General features: G+C 41.3%; 1 protein-coding gene across 1 annotated transcript in view; it reads right to left on the minus strand.

The window, feature by feature from the left end:
• Positions 1 to 19604, minus strand: part of ofcc1 (orofacial cleft 1 candidate 1) — a 569853-nt gene extending 550249 nt beyond the window's left edge. The window contains exons 1-2 of the mRNA XM_059985698.1: positions 19563 to 19604; positions 5883 to 5963 (exon numbers count right to left, since the gene is read on the minus strand). The gene's annotated coding sequence lies outside the window, so the exon portion shown is untranslated. The remainder of the gene's footprint in view (positions 1 to 5882; positions 5964 to 19562) is intronic.
• Between the last annotated feature and the right edge of the window lie 384 nt (positions 19605 to 19988).

Genomic DNA, 19988 nt, shown 5'->3' on the forward strand with positions numbered 1-19988 from the left:
TGCCTCCCTCCGTTCTTAAAGAGTGGAGTGATATTTGCAATTTTCCAATCCTCTGGAACCATTCTAGAATACACTGATTTGTGAAAGATCATTACTAATGCCTCCACAATCTCTTTAGTTACTCTTTCAGAACCCTAGGGTGTAGTTCAAGTGACTTACCTACTGCACCTTCAGTCATTTCAGTCCCAAGCACCTTGTCCTTAGTAACAGCAACTACACTCACTTCTGCTCCCTAACATTCTTGAATTTCTGCTATACTGCAAGTGTCTTCCACAGTGAAGACTGATACAAAATTAAGTTCTTTGTCCCCTGTTACTACCTCTCCAGCATTATTCTCCAGTGGTCTGATATCCACTCTCACCTCTCTATTACTATTTAACTTCTGGTATACTTTTTTATATTACTAGCTAACTTAACTTCATATTTCATCTTTTTCCTCCTTATGGATTTTTAGTTACCTTCTGTTGCTTTTTAAAAGCTTCCAAATCCTCGAACTTCCCACTATTTTTTTGCTATATTATATGCCCTCTCTTTTCATTTTATGCTGTCTGACTTCCTTTGTCTGCCACAGTTGCCTCATCCTCCCTTTAGAATACTTCTTCATTTTTGGAATGTATTTATCCTGCCCTTCTGACTTGCCCCTGGAAACTCCAGCCATTGCTGTTCTGCCACCATCCCTGCCAGTGTCCACTTCCAATCATATTTGTCAAGCTTGTCTCTCATGCCTCTGTAATTTTCTTTACTCCACTGTAATGCTGATACATCTGACTTTATCTCTTCCTTCTCACACCGTGGGGCGAGTCCTATCATATTATGATCACTCTCTCCTTTATCTTTTAAGTTCCTTCATCAAATCTGGTTTATTACACAACAGCCAATCCAAAGTTGCCTTTCCCCTAGTGGGCTCAACCACAAGCTGCCCTAATAAGCCATCTCATTGGCATTATACAAATTCCCTCTCTTGGGATCCAGGACCAACCTGATTTTCCCCAATCTACCCACATACTGAAATCTTCCATGACTATCATAAAATTGCCCTTTTTATATGCCTTTTCTATCTCCAATTGTAATTTATATCCCCTATCCTGGCTACTGTTTGGAGGTCTCTACATCATTCTGATCGATGTTTTTTTACCTCTTCAGTTTCCTGACTCTGCCCAGAAAGATCCTACATTTTCTGATCCCATGTCAATACTTTCTAAGGACTTGATTTCATTTCTTACTAACAGAGCCACCCCATCCCCTCCATCTACCTGACAGTCCTTTCGATACAATATATATATATATATATGCCCACAACCTCACACCAGCCAATCTCTAACTCCACTACATGATCATCAACCTCATTCACTACACTGCATGCAGTCAAATATAACACCTTCAGTCCCGTATTCATCACTTTTTTCAACGCTCCCCCATGTTACAATTCAATTCATCTCACTGAATACAATTTTGTCCTATCATCTGTCTGTCTCTCCTCACAATCTCACTATACACGGCACCTACCTGTATACTAACGGACCCCTCCTCAACCCCACTCCAGTTTCCATCCCCCTGCCAATTTATTTTAAATCCTCTGCAACAGCTCTAGCAAACCTGCCCACAAGGATATTGATTCCCCCTTGGGTTCAGGTTTAACCTGTCCTTTTTATACAGGTCACACCTTCCCCAAAAGAGATCCCAGTGATCCAGAAATCTGAAACCCTGCACCAGTCCCTCAGCCACTCTTTCATCTGTACTATCATCCTGTTCCTGCCTTGACTAGCACACGGCATGGGAGTAATTCAGAGATTAAAAGACTCCTGACGTTGTGAGTGAAACAAGTAGACAAGAAGGCAGAAAGGAAGGGACTATTAATTAACGGCCACTTTGCTCACTATCAGGGCTTAGATTGGCAGCCTGGTGCCATTTAATCGAGGCAGGACCACCTTAAGAAACTCTAAGTATGTTGTCTTTGATAAGTTCACTTGGAACGTCCGTGGGCCAATTCCACTGTCAAACAAGTTAAAGCTGCTGCTGTTTGGAGCTAGACAACAGCGTTCACAAATACTGGGGCTCAACTAAACCCCCTCCCTAAAGAGTTAAATACACATGGTTAAAACAGCTCTGCTATAGATCCAAAATTTATCCATTTCCCCTGGATCCTGAAGCCAGTGATAAGCAGGAGCTTCGTTAATACACAAATACCCATATAGTTAATAGGATTCAAGGCATCTGCCAAAAGGATGTGGGGCATAGAAACCCATCTCAATGAAACCTGCTGGGAAAGCCCATCTGAAGGCTGCCTCAGACTCCCCACTCTGACAAAACAGCTTCAATTCCCTTCCCTACCCACCTTTCCTCCCCCATTCACAGAATGGCTGTAACCCTCTTCCTCACCAGTTAATGTGGTGCTGGTATCGGAGCACCAAGCCCCATGATCTTGGCCTACCACAATGTTTTAGCTCCCCTCCCCCTCTCTTCTCCTTGGCCAAGCCCATCTTCGGTGGCCAGCACGATGAAAGGGAGGCGCCAGGACTTGAGCTTAGGTTACAAACCCATAGACAGGACAAGCTGTAAACTCACTCACATTTACAATCACCTCCACCTCACCATGGTTCCCCACCATATGCAAACCAAGGGCAGAAAGCACCTTATAAAACTACTAATGCATATTCAGACAATCTAACCTGAAAACGGTAAAACTATCAAGATATCTTGCCAAGAAGCTCCCAAGAAAGTCGGTGTTTGATTAGAAAATGTTGTAAAGGGCAGTACCGTTGTCCTATGGGAGAACCATGCAGTATTTAGGACCTAGAATAGACACAGGTCCATCTGGAAGTACATCAGTATTTTAAATCACTTGAAGACTGTCCAGAGGGGAGATGAAGATATTCTTCAGTAAGCAAAACTTCATTAATCCAGCACACTTGAAACTTTGGTGGTGCCAGACTATTAATTTCTCCAGACTACTGGATGTTATTCATATTATTATGCCATCCAATTTCATTATTTTTAAGATGTCATAGTAGAATGATAAAGTGTACCAGTGAATCTTACAGGTTTAAAGGGATTGTTAGTTAACAAAAAAGCTCTGATAGTTCATGGAAATGTGGGAAACAAAGCCACAGTAAGTTTCAAGAGAGCCTGCACAAGTACAGTGGCAATTAGTGGAACAACAGGTAGGAATTGGGGATCGAGAGCTCGAAATGGAGCACAGGAACTAGGACATTGATGTTGGGAAAGGTGCATGGGAACTTGGACCCCACTGAGCAGAAAAGAAGGGCAGAAGACAGTGTGGTGAGTTTATAGGGCATATGGGAACCCTGGGCCCCTGGAGTCAGAAGGGAACACAACAAACATCACCTGGTGAGCCATATGTCAAACCATTAAGATTTCCAGCATGGTCAAATAACAGATTATTGGAGTTTCATTAAATTTACACAAGACAGCTGTTAAAATCTGGAATACTCTTGAACATCAAAACAAATCTTCAGATGCTAAAAATCTGACACTAAACAAAATGTTGTAAACACTCAATAAGTCAGGCAGCATCTGTGGAGAGGAACAGGAATTAAAATTCAATTTAGAGACCATATCAGACTGAGACTGAGAGATAAAAGAAAAGGTTTATATTTGTTTCCCTGAATTTTGCAGAAGTGTTTTCCATGGGAATTGATAGTTAATTCTGAGAACAAACCTTAAAGAGGATTGGTCAGCAGCTTGGAGGAAGACACAAGCTGCTAGGAACTGCAGTTGGAATTTGATTTGGGTTTTTTGAAGCGCCGGCAGCATTATCCCAAATCCGTTTCGTGCCTGTTAGTTACATTGGTCAGTTCATCTAGAGCCTGCTTGACTTTAGCCTGGGGTAGAATATACACCGCTACCAAAATGATCGCTGAAATCTCCCACAGCAGATAAAATAGACAGCACTTAATTGCAACGTATTGTAGGTCTGGTGAACCATATTGCGACGTCACCAACACTTTAGTACACCTGCACCTCTGTTTTTGAGAGATCCGACCAACCTATCTTGACAATGTATTGTGAACCCGTCAATTCGAATCACTGCAGCTGGCATGGAAGGGGTTAACTGAGATTCTGTAAAACAAAGGACGCGCTCAATCTTAACATCCCTCTGATAAAGCTCTGAGATTGTCAATTTTATTTACCAGAGACTGTAGGTTTGCCAGCAAGACAGGTGGTGCTGGGATTTGAAAACCTCTTTTCTTTAAATGCACCATCAGACCAGCACATCAATCCCTCTTTCACCTGCACCTCTCAAAGGGGCAGTGCAGCCACAGTCCAGTCTATTAACATCTGTCTTAAGTAACAAAAGATAATTTAATCACATTAAAACTTCATCACTGACTGTACAGATCATAGAAGCAGTTATGGTTCTCAGCTGTTGCAGGCTAAAACGAGAATATTTGATGATTTCCATCATTTTCAAGGACAGCTTCTGTTCTGGTTGTCCATGGTATTGGCGCCCCGGAAATACTACAGATGACTGAAATTTTGGTTTACGTGGTAGGTCTTAGGGAGTGACTTAGAGGTGGAGAGAGAGCAAGAGAGATTTAGAAATGGAATTCCATAGGAAGAGCCTTTGAGCCTGTAGTCACCACAATCCAGCAATTAAATTTGAAAGCAATCTAGATCAGGGAATTGGTGTAGCAATGATTTCCTGTAAAGTCAAAGGGCTAGACTGATTGCAAAAAGAGTGTAGGGCGAAGACTTGCAGACATTTAAAAAGGACAAAAATTCTAAGAACAATGTGTTACTTAAGCAGATACAAGGCCATCAAGCATAGGGTTAATGAATCTGTGGACTCATTTTGTTATGAATGCTATTTGTTTTCTTTTATCGTTGGTACAATTTTTCTAAATCTCTCTGCACATTGAGTGTTTGATAGCCTTTTTTATGGGTTCTTTTGGGTTTCTTTGTTTTCTGGCTGCCCATAAGGAGACAAATTTCAAGGTTGTATAATACATGCATACTTCTATAAGAAAAGTACTTTGAACTTTGAACAGAACTAGTTGAACAAGCAGCAAGAGTGTGCAGTTTGAGGGAATTTTAAGACAGGTCAAGGATGGAGTAGAAGAGTCAAGCTAGCAGGTAACAAATATGGGAAGCTGATTTTAATGTCAATTGTGAGGATTATCGGGAAGTACAATTCAAACTCCTAGCATTTATTAAAATACTGTAATAGAAAAATGAGGCAATGCAGAGTGCAGTGATCCAACACAAGGTGGAAGTGAAGGAGATGTGAGGACATTGTCATGCTCTGAAGACAAGGAAAGAAGGGTATAGTAATATTGTGTTGTCAACCAAACAAGACACAATGCATCATAAGTTGTAGAATTGTACAATTAAAAAGACAAATACATTTAAAAAACTATAAATAGATTAATGGCATCTGACAAATGCAGCAATCACCTACCACTAAGCCAGTATAACAGAATGAACAACCGTAACATTGCCACAAACACTCTTATTCTTAACGTAGATGGCATTATTTTGACAGTACTATAAATTTAATTTTCTTCAGAATCTATTATTGTAAAAACCACACCTCCTTTTTGATCAGATGTCATGGGATCAGGCTGAAAGAGGAGCTGTGACCAAAGGTGAGACTAGCCATGAAGGAGCAGGCTCAGGGGGCAAACGGTCAACTTCTGCACCTACTTTTTATGTTTTTATTAATGTCGCCAAGAGGAATTTGCTACAGTTTCATTCTACTCTCACAGGCAAGAGTCACGGGAATTTCAGCTCTACCATTATACGAGATCAGTCCATTATATCTACCTTCAATAACAAAAAAAGCCTACAATGACTTTTTGTAATTAACAGGTAAAGTACATAGGATTAAACTAACAACCCATGAAGTCACTTGCAACACCTACCAACTCAAGGTCCTCAGCTTCCATCTTTAAATTGGAGTCCATTCCTTTAGTTTGGAATTGGTAACAGTGCACTTATTGAACCTGAAAGAAATAAAGTCATATTTACATGATTTTGGTTTGCATTCCCATTTTCAGCCAATGCTAAGTCTAAATTATTCCTCTTAAATCAGGCCCATTAACTGTTTCTCGTGCCTCAAATACTGTTTGACTTGTCCTGTTTTCCCCACATTGTCTGCTTTAATTTCAAATTTACATTATTTTAAATTTGTCCTTCAACTAATTATCGATTGGGTTATTTAAAAAGGCAATTAAAAATAACTATTTTACGAAGCGTCGGGAGCCACATCTAGTCCAAGCTGGTTTAGGAAGGCAAGTTTCCCTCCCTGTGGAAAATGAAACAGTTAACATTTCAGGTATAAACTGAACAAAGAGCTTTTGACCTCAAACATTAGCTTTTCCTTCTTTCCATAGACTCTGTCTGACCTACAACAATCTTCCAGCACTTCCAGATTTTGTTTCAGATAAGAAAATAAGACCACATGACAAATAAGCAGAATTAGGCCATTGGACCGATTGAGTCTGCTCCACGATTCAACCATGGCTGACTTGTTTTTCACCCCCATTTTCCCTCCTTCCCCCTGTTAGCTTTAATCTCCTTACCAATTAAGAACCTAATAATCCCTACCTGAACTACACTCAGTGACTTGGCCTCCACGATCCTCTGGCTGAAGAAAATCCTCAACTCAGTTTTAAAAGGATAGTCCTTTATTCTGAGGCTGTGCCTTCAGATCCTAGAATATCCTTCCACAGTCATTGAATCATTGAAAACTACAGCACAGAAACAAGCTCATGCTCAACTAGTTAAACAGTCAACTCCATTAACCTGCACCTTGACCATAGCCTTCCTTACCCCTACCATTCATGTGCCTTTACAATCTTATCTTAAACGCTGAAATCGAGCTCGCATGCACTACTTGCACTGGCAGTTCGTTCCACACATTCCTGACCCCCAGAGTGAAGAGGTTTCCTCTCATGTTCCCCTTAAGCTTTTCACCTTCCACTCTGATTACTTCAGTGGAAAAATCCTGCTTGTATCTATCTATACCCCTCATAATTTTGTATACCTCTATTGAACCTCCCCTCAAACTTATATGTTCCAAGGAATAAAGTCCTAACCTATTCAATTTTTCCTTATAACCCATCCTCCAGTCCCAGCAACATTCTTGTAAATTTTCTCTGTACTATTTTAACCTTACTTACATCTTTCCTGGAAGTAGGTGACCAAAACTGCACACAATACTCCAAATTAGGCCTCACCAATATTTTACACAACTTCAACATAACATCTAATTTCCTGTACTCAGTATTTTTGATTTATGAAGGCCCTATCAACCCTATCTACTTGTGATGCCATTTTCAACAAATTACAAACCTGTATTCTCAGATCCCTTTGTTCTATCACATTCCTCAGTGCTCAACCATTCATTGTGTAAGATCTATCCTGGTTGGTCCTCCCAAAGTGCAACACCTCACACTTGCCTGCATTAAATTCCATCTGCCATTTTTCGGACCATTTTTCCAGCTGGTCCAGATCCCGCTGCAAGCTCTGATAGTCTTCCTCACTGCCCATTACACCCCACAATCTTGGTGTCATCTGCAAATTTGCTGATCCAGTTTACCACATTATCATCCAGATTATTGATATAGATGACAAACAATGGATTCCGCACAGATCCCAGAGGCACTCCACTAGTCACAGGCCTCCAGTCTAAATCCAAATTGCTGTCTCATCTTGAATGCCAAGGGATTGAACCTTCTAGACCAGCCTCCCATGCAGGACCTTGTCAGAGGCCTTGCTAAAGTCCACATACGCAAAATCCACTGCCTTGCCTTCATCAACTTTTCAGGCAGCAGTGCGAATTAAACTTGGGTCACTTATGCAGTAACATGTTGTGCTAATGCTACTATGCAGCCTCATTTTTCTTAAACAGAGGAACAGCATTAGATATCCCCCAATCTTCCAGTACCTCACGTGTTGCTAAGGATGACTTAAATATCCCTACTAGGGCCCCTGCAATTTTTACACTTGCCTCCTACAGGGTCCGAGAAACATCTTGTAATGCCCTGGGGATTTATCCACCCTAATTTGCCTCTCAACTCAGCAAATACCTCCTCCTCTGTAATCTATATAGGGTCCATGAAGTCAATGCTGTTTAGTCTCATTTCTGTAGACACTGTGCCAATTCTCCTAAGTAAATACAGTTGAAAAATCCCATTTAACATCTCCTCCATCTCTTTTGGCTCCACGCATGGATTACCATTCTGATCTTCCAGAGGGCCAATTTTGTCCCTTGCAATCCTTTTTATCTTAACTGTAGAATCTCTTAAGATTCTCCTTCACCTTATCTGCTAGGGCAACCTCATGCCTTCTTTTAGCCTTCCCGATTTCTTTCTTAAGTGTTCTCTTGCATTTCTTGTACTCCATAAACATCTCATTTATTCCTATCTGCCTATACCTGCTATACACACTTTCTTCATAAATGGGACCTCAATATCTCTTGAAAACCAAGGTTCCCTTAGCCTATTATCTTTACCTTTTATTCTGAAAGGCACATACAAAATTAGTACCTTCAAAATTTTACTTTCGAAGGCCTCCTACTTACCGAGTACACTTTTGACAGAAAACAGCCTGTCCCAATCCACACTTGCCAGATCCTTTCTGATATCATCAAAATTGGCCTTTCTCCAATTTGAATCTCAACCAGTAGACCAGGCCTATCTTTCTCCATATTTACTTTGAAACTAATGGCTTTGTGATCATTAGATGCAAAGTGTTTGCCTACACAAACTTCTGTCACCTGCTGTGTCTCATTCCCTAATAGCAGATCAAGTATCACACCCTCTCTTGTTGGACTTCTATGTACTGATTAAGGAAACTTACCTGATCACATTTGACAAGCTCTATCCCATTTAGTCCTTTTACAGCATGGCAGTCCTTGTCAATATGTGGAAAGTTAAAATCACTTATTATAACAACCTTATGTTTCTTGCAACAGTCTGCGACCTCTCTGTAAATTTGTTCCTCTAAATCCCGTGGACTATTGGGTGGTCAGTAATGTAACCCTATTAACATGTTCATACCTTTCTTATTCCTCACTTCCACCTATTACGCCTCACTAGGCGAGTTCTCCGATCTGTCCTGACTGAGCATTGCCATGATATTTTCCCTCACCAATAGTGCCACCCCTCCTCCTTTAATCCCTCCCGCTCTGTTGCATCTAGAACAACAGAACCCTGGAATATTGAGCTGCCTGTCCTGCCCCTCCAGCAACCAACTCTTCCTCATGGCTACAATATCTTAATTCCATTTGCTGATCCATGCTCTGAGCTCATCTGCCTTTCCTACAATACTTCTTGCATTGAAATATACACTGATCGTGCTCAATCTTTAGATTCCTGTCTTTCTAATGGACTTTCCTTCAAATGAAAACATCCTCTCCACACCCAACAAGCAGATTTCCAGTGCCCATATCTGCAGTGTTCTTGGTTTTCAGACTTACTTAACAAAAAAAGTGTACCAAACTGTACAAGTTTTTACAAAAATTAAAAACTAGTGTTATGAATGTGAGGCAACTCTGAGGGGCCAAAGGGTACAAAGTCGCCCCCTCCTTTTTGAGAATCGCAAGATCGCTATTAATTCGGGTCTGGGACCCAGGAAATGAGAGAGAGACACGCAGAATCCACAAGGTTTGGAATGTGTCCTGGCCTCAGCGAAACGAAACCACTGATAACGGCTATTGTCTCTTGGAGATGGAATTGTGTATTGAGCACTGTACTATTCATTGAAACTCCTCAGGGGACAACCAGAGTGGGCTGGTTGAGGGATTGCATCATCCCAACCTGACTGACATCTGGTACCCCATGAGTAAGGATAAAAGAGGGTCTGGGGAACAACCCCTTTAGATGCACCAGGAGAAACGCTAGAAATCCCGTGACTGCGTTTAATAGCGACAGCTGGTGGGGGGCTCATGTGCGTCCTCCCTTGCCTGGTTGGTGGGCTCACCACGAAAGAATGGCTTAGCTAAAGGAGAGGCCACAAGTGAACAGCCACACCAACGGGACTCCTGACGGATCAAAATCATAAAAGGAAAGCCGGCAAGTTTTTCTCCCTAAACTCTCTCTCTCCAACCATTGCCATACAGCGGTCCCCAAAGGCTGCAGCCTGCATGAACTGAGTGAACTTTATATTTCCATCTGACAATACATTATCCCCTAGACAACGATAGAGCTTATTTCTTATTGATTATTATTATACCCGCACTTTTAGATTTAGTATTGACGACGTATATTATCTGTATATTTGCATTGATATTATTTTTGTGTATTTTTACTAATAAATACTGTTAAAAATAGTATCATCAGACTTCAACGGATCTCTCTATCTTTGCTGGTAAGTCACCCAGTTACGGTGTTCGTAACACTAGTAAGCTGCAGATGTCAGAAATCTGAATGGAAATACTCAATAAGTCAGTCAGCATCTGTGGAGAGAGAACAGAAGACTCATTGAACTGAAGCATGAACCCTGTTTAATCTGATATAGGATACCGCCTAACCTGACAAATATTACCAGAACTTTAAATTTCTGTAATAAATTAGTTGTTTCACATTCACTAGGTTTTCAAGCACAGTTTAGTTAACTGAATTTAATATCCCCAGTTGTCTTGTTGAGATCTGAAGTCATGACCCCATGATAGATCTCATGACTACAACCTCAAAACCTTATCATGATTCCACCATATCCACATGCAATCCAAGTCAGGTATTGAGAAATGTGCACGATTACTAGTTGCAATCACAGACATCTTTCATGTGGTATTATAAAACCTAATTTGAAAGCAAGTGAAAACCACTAAAATGCCTGCTCGCCCTCTGTTCCTTTGTTCTCTCCTCTTGATTTACTCAGTTCATCTCACACCACCCCCCAGCCCTCCATTTTCCTATGTTTTTTCCACTGCATCTGCCCATCACCCACTGGGTGCCCTTCCCCGACTGTTCCCATCTGCCCACACCACCGCCCTTATTTGACTCTATACTCCACCTTCATCTCCGATCAGATTCCCGCACCTGCAGCTTTCTGATGCTTCACATTTCACCTCTTGGCTTCTGTCACTAGCTTCACACGTTCCTCCTCCATCTGCCTATCAACTCCACCCCCATCTCATGTGGATCCACAATTGCTTGCCGGCTCTTGCACTCCCTTATACCAGTTATATCCGCTTAACTCTTTCACTTCAGATGAAAGATCTCACCCAAAATGTTGACTGTCTAATTCCCTCCACAGATGCAGTCTGACCTGCTGAGTTCAGTTATTGCGATACAGCATGGAACAGGCCCATTCAGACTTCCGAGCTGTGCCGCCCAACAACCCCCCACGTAACCCTAGCCTAATCACAGCACAACTTACAATGGCCATTTTACCTACCAACTGATACATGTTTGGACTGTGGGAGGAAACTGGAGCACCGCGAGGAAACCCACATGGTTATGGGGAGAACGTACAACCTCCTTACAGGCACCCGTGGGAATTGAACCTGGGTTACTGATATTGTAAAGCATTGTGCTAACCACTACACTACAAAGCTCCTTTTGTTTATTGCTCCAGGTACCAGTATCGACAGTCTCTTTGGCCTCAAAACTGCAAATGTTGGAAATCCAAATAGAAAGCAGGAAATGCTGGAAACACTCAACAGGTCCAGTAGCATGTGCAGAGAAACAGCCTGATTAGCAATAACTTGATAGTTCTGTAACAAAAACTTGATTAAAATCTCTGTAAGACAAATGATCTAAAGCTTACACAAAGAGTTTGTTTGTAATGGAAGTCTTAAAGGAATGGCAAAGTAATTTAGGAGAGAATTCCAGAAGTTATTGGGCTGTCCCTCAAAATCCAAGATGACCTGCTTCCATTCTGGTTTAGTGCATTCTGAAGGCCGATGTGAGGCTGATGTGGGAACTGTAAGATCTTCTACAGACAGGGCAGGTGGGGTGGGGGATTTAACCTGTGAGCTGATCTACACCTTTTACCACTTACACAGGTCCACAAGACCATAAGACATCGGAGCAGAATTAGGCTATTCAGCCCATCGAGTCTGTTCCGCCATTCCATCATGGCTGATCCCAGATCTTGAATGTGCTCCCAATGCACAACATCGACTAACGCTCAGCTGAACAATGAAGAGTAATGAGAGTGGTGACACACAAGAAAGGAGTTTCCTGGAGACACAAGAGACTGCACATGCCAAATTCTAGAGCAACTCAATATCAGCAAGACCCAGGAACTGATTACGGACTTCAGAAAAGGGGAAGTCGGGGGAACCCACACTAGTCCTCACTAAGGAGTCAGCAGAAGAAAGAGTGAGCAGCCTCAAGTACCTAGGCATCATATCTCAGAGTATCTATCCTATGCCCAAAGTACTGATGCATTCATGAAGAAGGAATGCCAGTGGCTGTAATTCACTAGGAGTTTCAGAAGATTTAATGTCAGCAGACACTCTTGCAAAATTCTACAGATGTGTGGTGAAGAGCATTACGACCGATCAAGAACATGTTCAAGATGCGACGCCTCAAAATGGTGGACCCAATCATTCACCAGACAGGACGCCCCCTCTTCTCGTTATTACCACCGGGGAGGAGGTACAAGACTTTGTAGAACCACACTCAGTGTTTTGGAATCAGCTCCTTCCCCTCTGCCATCAGATTTCTGAACAGTTCATGAACCCATGAACAATATCTTATTATTTGCCTTTTGCAATATTTATTTATTTACATGACTTTGTAGTAACTTTTACGTCTTGTACTGCTGCTGCAAAACATGTCAGTTCACACAAGAAGCTGGAAGAACTCAGCCAGTCAGGCAGAATCTGTGGGGGGAATCAGGCAGTCAATGTCTTGGGTTTAGACCCTTCATCTGGACTGGAAGACAGAGGCGAGATAGCCAGTATAAAAAAGGAGGAAGGAGGAAAATTTGGCAAGATACTGATGGATCCAGTTGAAGAGGGGTGAAAGGCAGATGGGAAAGGGAGAGTGGGAACCGTGCCACAAACTCAGAGTGATAGGTGTGAGTGGCAGGGTTCTGAAGATGGTGGCATCTCACAGGAGAGAAAGGTGGAGCCTGGAACCAGATAGGCAGGGAAGAGGGAAAGGCAGATGAGAGGAGTATGTGGGAGTTTTGCAAATGGAAAGGATAGAGTAGGGTAAATAGACAGGCCGATGTGGGGCTAAATTGTTCAAGAGGTGCGAGATAAATGACAGAGGTGATGCAGTTTACCAGCAGTTGGAGAATTTAATGTTCATGCTGATGGCCTGTAGACTACCCAGTAGAATATGAAGTGTTCCTCTACTTTAGTGGAGAATTGAGGAGTGCTCCCATGTGCCTACTGGCTCAGCCCCTCCCACAGATAAATCTCAATCCCATTTATCCACAGCCAGGGATTTTAAAACCTGATTCTGTTTGAATGCAAGAACTATAATCGGTCCTCTAATTCCACAACATGAGCACAATGCAAAACCACTTCAATTTAAAGCAATTTCCGCAACATAAACACTGGAGTATGACAATTAACACTGCAATACTCTCGCAGACACTGAATAATGAGGTGTTAATTGTTCATTGAAATGAGCCAAATGAATAGATTAGTATTTATAAAGGTGTAACAGAGCCATCATGCTCTGTTCCTTCATTTTCCATTAAGAGATGTTATACTTTCACAAAGCAGCTTCCATAAAAATTCAAAGGGAGATTTTTCCCCCTGAACCATATATTTAAATTAAGTCATGCAGAAAGTCAAAAAAAGTGCAATACAGCTTTTTGGCACATCAGAAATGCCGGAACGTCATACCTTCTGAATGAAAGGCCAATGAACTGAAACATTAGTGACACACAATCTGCTGGAGAAACACTGCAGGTCAAGCAGCATCTGTGGAGGTAAAGGAATTATTGATGGCTGGGTCAAAACCCTGTAACAGGATCAGTCAAGTCGAATTTACAGTGAGGTACAGGTACAATGAAAAACTTGCCCACAGTAGCATCTTGGATACATAGGCACAGATGACACACATAACATAAATTATAGACTATATATATAAATTACACCAGGCAGAGGATTAAAAAGCTGTGCAAGACAATAGTGCCAAAAAAAAAGACGCAATCGATGACAATTCCATGGTTGTTTAAGAGGTGGTCTGTACTGTTCCATTGCTGAGGTAGGGTTAGAGTTATGCAGGTTGGTTCAGAAACCTAACATTTGCAGGGAAGTAATTGTTCCTGAACCCGGTGGTGTGGGACTTCGGGCTTCTGTACCTCCCACCTGACAGTAGCAGGGAGAAGAGGGCGGGGGTCCTTAACAATAAATACTACCTCTTGAATCAATAACTCCTGTAGATGTTGTCAGTGGTGGGAAGGGCTGAAACATAATTGTTTCTCCCCCCACAGATGCTGCCTGACCTGCAAGCATCTCCAATATCTCCTGTTTTTATGTCTCATTGAATCTGTTCCCTGTCTGTGTATTTGCTAGGCTTGTTGATTCACTCAATTTCATCTTTTGAAATGAGAAACGGTAGACCTGGTGTATAACATGATAAATTCTGTGTCTTTTTTTGATACATGGTAAAGGAGAGAAAGTCAGTATCCTCCCTTAGAGTTTCATTATCTAATCCTGTCCTTGGGAAGAATAGTGAATAAAAATTTCACTAGTAATATACTACGTTATAGCAGACCAAGATAGAGACTGCAAAGAATAGAAAAGCAGGAATATAACAGAAAGTGCAGAAAGACTCATCTAAGGAAAGAGAAGGGGGGTTAACATTTCAAGCTGAGTTCCTTTGTTACCTCTCTCTTTCCATGGATGCTACCTGAAATGCAATTGGTGTATTATTGTTGTAAGTATGCTCTCCAGGGATCATTCCAAACACGAGTGCATTGAGGTAGTACAAAAGGGTAAACAGTAACAGAATGCTGAGTTACAATTGACCAGAAATTGCAGTGCAGGTAGATAGATACAGTAAAGTGATGATGAGGTAGATCAAATCATCAAGAATTCATCTCTTGAGTGCTTCCAACATTTTTTCTATTTTATATTAGATTTCCAGCATTTGCATTTCTGTATAGTTTAACAGTAAACTTGTTCAGAACATGTTAATGCATGGAAGGTTGGTAAGCAAAAACTGCAAATACTCAAGTACGATTATGATGTGATGGCAAAAACCAAAATATTCCCTAAAGGCCAGAAAAGGACACTCAATACTTGTAGATACAAGGTATTTGAAAAAGGGAAAGGAGAAACAGAGGAAGATGCAGCACTGGTATTGATTAGGAAGTATATGTTCAAGATGATCTTGAGGACAGGTATTGAATCCATCTGATTAGAGTCAAGACACAAAGAGGAGGTAACTGTACAATAGAGGAACAGAAGGGATTCTGTAGGCCACTAAATAATGAGAGGCAGTGAGACAGAGAGAAAAGAAGTCAAAGAGAATTGGAAAAAAAGAAAAAGAGAAAAGGTGTGCGAAAGAAAATGCAGTGAAAGTGAGACAGACAGAGAAAGAGAGAGGAGGAGCAAATCAATTAGGAAATGTTCTAGAGGTATAAACTTCCAGTAACTGAAATTTGCTTCTGTTGGAAAAGGACAGCCTTTTAAAATGAGTTCAAGAGAATTTTCTTGATATGTATATTTCTGACAATTGAATTAGGTTCTGAGGAAACGATGAGCCAAATGAATCACACTCCAGAGGAGGAAGACTTACAGTCACAGTAATCATCAAGTCTTCAGGCAGTAGTGTTTAATGGCGGCAACAAAAATCTAAATTGAAACATTTAATTTTGTAGAGAGTTAATTTCATTGGAATGACAAGGAACCTGGGCAGAACCAAATGTTGGTAAGCTCAACTGGAATGCCAGAACTTCAGGAGTACATGTTTGAGGAACAGTCCCACTCCGGAAGGTGGAAAAGGAACCAACATCAGATGACCAAGAACCTTGGGATGGTGCAAGTTGTTTTCTGTGAATCCGTGGAATAAAGAAAGTTGAAGAGAGATGCATTGGAGGTGTACAAGATATTGGCTGCTTTAGACAGGGTAAACAGAGGGAGCTGTTCCCAAAAACAAATGGTACAAGATCCAAGGAACACAAACTCAAAGTTTCAGGCTTAAGAAAACTGAGGATGTAAGAAAAACATTCAACTTATGAATCTTTGCTATTAAGTTCTTGACTATTGAGTGTATGCACCTTTCATTTACAGCTACACTTTGTATTCACTGCACTGCAGTACATTGTACTGAACTACTTATATTGCATTTTACACGAGTTCACAAGACAAAGGAGAAGTAGGCCGTTTGGCCCTTCAAGTCTGCTCCGCCACTCCACCATAGCTAAACTATTCTCCTGGTCTAGTTCCAATTTCCGGCGTTTTCCCCATATCCCTTGATACCCTGACTAATCAGATACCTGTCAATCTCCTCCTTAAAAACCTTCAATGATTGGGCCTCCACAGCTGTATGTGGCCACGAATTCCATAAATCCACAACCCTCTGGCTAAAATAAAATTCTCCTCATCTCTGTTTTAAATGGGTACCCTCTAATTCTAAGACTGTGACCTCTTGTCCTGGACTCACCCACCAGGGGAAACAGCCTTTCCACATCTATTCTGTCCAACCCTTTCAACATTCAAAATGTTTCTATGATTCTCTCATTCTTCTCTACTCAATACACAACTTTTTCAATTTATATAATCTCATTTAACAAAATGTTTTTCAGAATTTCATTGGTTTTGTAAATCAAGCAACGCCTGTCTTTGAAGGGAAGGCACTATGGGTATGCATATATGTATTTTCAATAATAAAGATCCATCATGATCGTTTCAAACACCAACTAATTCCTGTATCTTATAGAACAAATAAGAGAGGCACTCTGGATTATAAAAAAAGCCTCAATTTTTTTTCCTTCATAATATGGTATGTATATAAAATGAGCTGTCAGAAGAAGTGGACGAGGCAAGTACAATTACAACATTTGGACGCATACACAGGGTAGGAAAGATGTAGAGGGATATGTTTTAAATGCAGGTACCTGGGTCTACCTTGATTTGGCATGGACGAGTTGGCGTGAAGGACTTGGTTTCTCTAATGAATAACTCAATGACTCTATGGTTTGCATGTTCTTTATAGAATCTTGTAATCATAGAATGGTTGAGACATTAAAAGTCAGACAAAGAGCTGCTAACAAAGGACCTGAGGGGGCAACATCATCACGCAGATGGAATGAGCTGCTAGAGGAAGTGGCTGAGGCAAGTCCAATAACAATATTTAAAAGGTATTTGGACAGGTGCACAGACAGCAAAGGTTTTGAGGGCTAGAAGTGGAACACGAACAAATGGGATTAGACTAGATGGGCAGCTTGATCAGCGTGGACAAGTTGGTTCAAAGGCATGTGTTCCTCTGTGACGCTATAACTTGGGAAATAGATTACAAATGCTTTGCTACCTGTGCTTTCATGTGAAAAATAATAATATATTAGTGAAATATTTTAATAACAATGTTATTGAGTTTACAACATACATAAAAAGTTAGATATAAATAGAACAGACATTATAGGAAGGGCCATTGTGCGAGAGGGCCAGTGTTAGAATTGGAAGTTCAGGCTTTGGCTCATGAGGCTTCAGTGAGAAGAAGCAGAGACTATAGGTAGATTTTTTTCATTTAATTATTCTTTGCACAGTTAGATCAGTGTGGATGCCATGCAGGATAGTGGAATGCTCCTCTCAGGGGCTGTGGGAAGACCTCCAGTATCCCTGACAACTACACCTGCAATAAGCACATCCAGCTGCCGCTTCTTACAGACTGTGTTAAGGAACTGGAGCTGGACCCAGATGAACTCCAGATCATTTGATCACAGGACGTGCAGGGAGGTAGTAGGTAGTAGGTAGAATCTCAATCCAGTCTATGGGTTGAGATTCTAAACTGGAGAAAAGCCAGTTGATATGGTATCAGTAAGGCCTGCCAAGCATGAATTGGGACAGCAAATCGTAAACTTGAGAAAGACTGCAGGTGCTTGAAATCCAAAGCAAAGCACACAAACTACGAGAGGAACTCAGCAGGTCAGTCAGCATCTATGGAAACGAATAAACAGTCAGAGTAGTAACAGATGGCTGCCTCTCTGACTGGAGGCCTGTGACAAGTGGTTTGCCACAGGGATCAGTGCTGGGTCCATTGTTGTTTGTCATCTATATCAATGATCTGGACAACAATGTAATAAACTAGATCAACAAATTTGCAAATGACACCAGAACTGGTAGAAGACAGCAAGGAAGGCTGTCAAAGCTTGTGGTAGGATCTGTACCAGTCTGAAAAATGGGCTGAAAATGGCAGATGAGTATTGAGTACAGGAGTTGGGATGTAATGTTGAAATTCTGTAAGACATTGGTGAGGCTTAATTTGGAGTATTGTATCCAGTTTTGTTCATCTACCTAGAGATAATATGTAAATAAGATTGAAAGAGTGCAGAGAAAATTTACAAGGATACTGCTGGGACTTGAGGACCTAAGTTATAAAGTAAGATTGAATAGGTAAGGACTTTGTTTGCTAGTACATTGAAGAATGAAGGGGCATTCGATAAAGATATACAAAATTACTGGGGTATATATAGGGTAAGTTCAAGCAGGCTATTTCCACTGAGGTTGGGTGAGTCAAGAACTAGAGATCATGGGTTAAGGGTGAAAGGTGAAATGTTTAAGAGGAACATGATGGGGTGGTGAGCGTGTGGAACCAGCTGCCAGAGGAAGTGGTGGATTAGGGTTCGACTACAACATTGTATAGATGTATGGATGGGAGGGGTATAGTTCAGACGCAGGTCCATAGGACAAAGGCAGATCAATATTTCGGCTGTAGTGTTCGTGACTCTATATACCTTTTGAACACATATATTAAACAATTCCATATCACTGAACAGTTCTGACAGTGAGCTGAACGACAATTTAATAAGTATAATTATTCTTCAGCTTACAAGAAAATGCAATAATCTGTTCCTTTTTTGTTTTAAAAACAAAGTTTAAATGTAAAACACGATTTTATACCCCTATGGTGTGTACAGCGGGAATCCTCGCTTGTAGGAAGTTTTGGCAAGACGATGAGAAAATACTATTAGGGTTCTAAGAGTAGAATGCTATTTTTAAAAAATTCAGTTCAACTTTGCATTTTTGACAAATATTAGAAGAACAACTTAAATGCAAATAAACAATAAAATTTATTCCTTGAGGCGAAAGAAGTCACAGGAAAGACGTTTTCCCTTTTTTTCTTGTACAGTCGCTCGATTGTCCGCCAGCCATTTCCCAGATTTTGCAATTCGTACTACATTTACCACATAATGCAAATAACCCCCTGCCCAAATTGCTGCAACAATGCAGTTCCACGGTCCAACAACTGCACTTGCAAATATCCGTGCACCGCTCCGAGAAAGGTTTGAATCCACGCGTCATTTCCCACTTCATACTATATAACCCCAGTAGCCTGGGGTTTTACCTGGGCCTTTTTCTTTGGCTTAACAACGGGAGGAGTTGCGTCTGCTCTTCTTCCTGATATATTTAATATAAAATAATTAGCAAACTTGCATTTGTTGCAGCGTTGTAGTCTTACCTGGGCGGCGTACTGGAAATCCAGAATTTGACCCGGGTCCCCTCGCCGACTTCAGTGGCTTTGAGCACCTTGGTAACTGTGACGCCACCGCAAGGGATCCTGTTACAGACACCGGACAGATCTCGATGACAGATGAGAGAGAGAGAGAGAGAGAGAGAGAGAGAGAGAGAGAGAGAGAGAGAGAGAGGAATAGGGGAGGTCTGCGCCAATTCATGATTTCTACTGCAGGTGCCAACGAGCACCAGTGCGTGGAACCCTCACCAGAGCTGAGCGAGATGGTAGGTGCCTTGAGCGCCAGTGCAGGGTTTCTTTTGACAGGTTCGTAGGAGGGGATGCATTTAGCACCAGTGATTAGTACCTTTTGACAGGTGCGAGGGGGAAATGCACTGATTTCTAATGCATGATATTCTGTGACGATTGAAGAAT

This window comes from Hypanus sabinus, chromosome 1 (genome assembly GCF_030144855.1).
Source record: "Hypanus sabinus isolate sHypSab1 chromosome 1, sHypSab1.hap1, whole genome shotgun sequence".
Lineage (NCBI taxonomy): Eukaryota > Metazoa > Chordata > Chondrichthyes > Myliobatiformes > Dasyatidae > Hypanus > Hypanus sabinus.